Below are 3,766 nucleotides of genomic sequence, written 5' to 3'. Positions count from 1 at the left end.
AATAAGGGGTGGATAATGTCCTGGTTTGTAAGATAAGCTTGTATTCTATTTGCCATCTGTTGGAGGTTGGGCAGGTTTGTTATCTCTTCCAAGAACAATGGTTTGCTTCGAAGAGGTAATGGTTTGTTAATGGGCCATTGACTGACTCACTGCAGTCCTGGTAACATGACACCATCTCATTGTGAGATGCTCCACCCAGAGGGGGAAGCCAAGCACTCTTTTATTGTATAAAGTGGTACCTTTTGGGAGACAGAGGAGCTCTCTCTCTTTGCGGGATTCCCAGAGAAGCAGCTCCTTCGGCAGGACTCCCGAGAGAAGTGGCCGGAGCGCGGTGAGGCGGTGGCGGCGGAGCTCGGAGGCGGCCCCAGCACAGAGGAAGACCGGCCCAACTGCCACTAGATCTTCAGAAAAAACTATACCCTTCTAAAGATCACCACTTCATCTGCAATTCATCAGCCACTGCAAGAGGAGCAGCTATCATTTCAACCGGACTGCTACCAACACCCCGAATCCTCAGGTTGTGGACTTTATCACTAGTTTTGTTTGTACCGATTGCATTTGCCTTTTTAAATTGTTATCTAGTTTTTCTCCTAGTAAAGAAATGTTACTCCCATTCCCATATCTTTGCCTGAGAGCCTTTTGATTAAAAAATTCTGGTAATTTGGAGGGAGGGGTTTTACCTTTCTCCATTGCACAGGAGGCTTTTGTCCTGCTTCACAGACTCCTGTCTTGTCAAACCAAGACAAAAGCCCAGTTCCCAATTAGCCAGAAGGGAGGGAGGGAGGGAGGGAGGAAGGAAGGAAGGAAGGAAGGAAGCTGTCCCTCCTTGGAAAACTAAAGCAAATAAACAACCTGCTTACAGTACAGGGACCCCTGTACCACTGGATCAGTTCTGCCACTCCTCTCCTGCCTCGGCTTGGTGCCCCAGCACCCTCTTGCAAGCAGACACCGAGCCACTCATGTGGTCCCACACTCGCGTGGTCTTATGCTGACGGGTCATGGGGAAGCCTCCGCGTCTCAGTGCTCCAGCCCCCTTTCCCAGCACACCAGTGCAATCCAAAAAGTTGGGTGTGCAACTTGGATGGCAATGAGTTAAAGTCACTGGAGTGAATGGAATGACTGCTGTGTGTAAAGCTACTCATGTTAATTTATGGCTACTGGGGCTGAAACACGTCTTCAACTCACTTTGCAGTTATATATCACAATGAAAACATTCTGTATTTGGATGTTTTGAACAGTCAAATCTTTTGTCTTCCAGATTGCAGCATGGGGTCTTTGAGTTCTAATATCAACCCTAACCTGGTTGAGAATTTGGAATTAACACTGCTTCTATTCTGCGCAGCACCTGCACACCCCAATTCAAAAATTACTAATGTACCACAGTAAGAGCCTGAATGAGAGATGCAGGACTCCAGGCGATGCTTCAAAATGCAGTTTGTTGTATACAAGATGTTACAGCAGTCCAGGGTGGTGGGTGACAGAACCTGCTCCTACAGTTGTCAGCTCCAGCTGCAGACAAGCCTGAAGACCCTTTAATTTTGGTTACAGTGCATTAAATACTTTTCTTTGCTGAGCATCTTAATACCGAAGAACCAATCTATACCTTAAATTTTACCTATAGCCTATCATAACAACTATAATTACCATATTCATGTTACTATTCTCCAATCACTAGAAGTTAGTATGTTACAGTTTAAGCTAGAAGTTGGCTTTCAATTTTCTTGCAGTGGAAAATTCTGAGACCTTTTTTCTACTTGCAGCATCGGCATGTTTGTTTGCCTATGGTATCTTTCTGCTTGGTAAAAATGTCTTCTGTTTGAGGTGGGTTTATCCTTTGCTCTGAGCTATAAAACCCCCTTCTAACTAACATACCCTTTGCCTTCTTAGTTAGCCAGTAAAACTGGCTCAGCAATTTTGTCTTCTATATCAAAACTTGCTTTCATTTCTATTCCTTCTTCAGATTCTACATTCAAAAATCTTTCTGCCAAGCATACATATTTGTGAGACTTTCTTGTCAAACTTTCATCCTTCCTAACATACCACAATACACAATTCCTGCTACAGCACAAAAAGGAGTTTCTGGGCTGTATCCCGTAGCCAGGGTCCTCATAAGGCAGTAAAACTGGACAGGACAAAATGCATGTCAAATCAATATGGTTAATCAAACGTTCTCCGTTTATTAGTAAGAAGATGGCAGTTTTTTATGCACTTCTATATAGTTTACAGTTTACAGTTTACAAAGGCACTCTCATTGGCAAGCTAACATTGTTTGTCTTTGTCTTAAGGTGGACTAAACTTCACACTATTAACCTATACTACTTCACACCCAGACAGCCCAGTGCTTCCCATCACACCTTAATATAATTTCTAACTGCATCACAAACTCTTAATTTCTAACTGCGTCACAGGCTTAGAGGGCCTCACAAGGCCCAGATCTGAGGCCTAGGCTGGAGTAGCTCAAATCTCATTCCAGACATAAATCATGCCCTCCTTCTCAGAAATGCTGCAACAATTCCCTCTTTTTCTTTTTGAGCTACCCAGGCTGACATGAAGTTGCGGTGCACTAACTTTTGCATACACTGTAGTAAACACAGTATAATAACTAGAATAAAGATAAGAAAAAACACAATACCAAAAAGAATTAAATATCTGATCCAACCAGCAAAACCTAGAGAATTGAGCCAGTTATCAAACGGAGTGTCTACTACTACAAGTTTCTTCATGTTGTCCTTCAATTGCATTAACTGTTTATTAATTGATTGAGAATGGTCAGACACATTCATGCAACACATGCCTTCAAATTCTTCACACCCATGTCCTTCTGCTAGAAGAAGGAAATCAATGGCAGCTCTGTTTTGCAGACCCGCATGACGAGTATTATCTACATCTGCAGCAAGCTCACTTATCAGTTTAGATATGATATTATTTTGTTTTCCTGTCCAACAGGCTAGGGTTCTCAATTGTGTGAGAGCTTGCGCTGAAGCAACTCCTGGGGTGAAAAATGAGGCTAGTACTACCAAAGCGTGCCCCCATAATGACACTTGATCTTTACAATTGGGGTCTATTTGGAGAACACTGCGTTTGGCTTGTTGAGTCTTTTGAGGCAATCCAAGAACCTGATGTATGGTGGGAGCAAACAGCGTTAGTCTACCAATGTAACATGGGTCTCCCCTAGCATTTTGAGGTACTGCAGACGAGGCTCGGTCCCCACAAATGAGGAAGGTTCCTGGGGGCAGTTTTCCCGTACCGCCTCTTGACGGTGTCACAGGATGAGTCCAATTGTTACAATATTCTGAAAAATTATAATACAGTGGTGATCTGGGAGACAACCAAGTGTTGTCATCTGTTAATTGTCTTTTTTCTTAAGTTGGTTTGATAGCATACGGTCCAAATATCAAGCAGTAATTTCCTGGGACAGAACCCAAAAGATCAAATTCTTGAAGACTGGCATCAATAAATTTAAGATTTTGCACAAATGCAACAGCTTGTGCTCCCAGTGTGCTTTTTGGATTTATTTGAGCTCGGGTCCAAGTTTTGAACTCTGCCATGGGACCCAACGGAACTCCAATTAAACAAGTACAAAAAGGATTAGATGGTGTGGTTAACGACAGGCAGAATGAATCTTGCCTATTTTGTTTGGCCCAAGTGATCCACATGTTTTCTCTCTTGTCAATGTCAAGGATTCCAGATACTTCAATTACCAAAAAATTACTTAATAGAAACATTGTGACCCACCACATATTTCTCAGGTTCTTGAATGCCTTGT

General features: G+C 42.8%; 1 pseudogene; it reads right to left on the bottom strand.

The window, feature by feature from the left end:
• Positions 1 to 2,480: 2,480 nt before the first annotated feature.
• On the bottom strand, positions 2,481 to 3,548 carry LOC146763003 (uncharacterized; annotated as a pseudogene).
• Positions 3,549 to 3,766: the final 218 nt, after the last annotated feature.

The sequence above is a fragment of the Lonchura striata genome, chromosome W, assembly GCF_050655825.1.
Source record: "Lonchura striata isolate lonStrDom1 chromosome W, ASM5065582v1, whole genome shotgun sequence".
Classification (NCBI taxonomy): Eukaryota; Metazoa; Chordata; class Aves; order Passeriformes; family Estrildidae; genus Lonchura; species Lonchura striata.
This window is presented reverse-complemented; position numbering and strand designations above follow the sequence as displayed.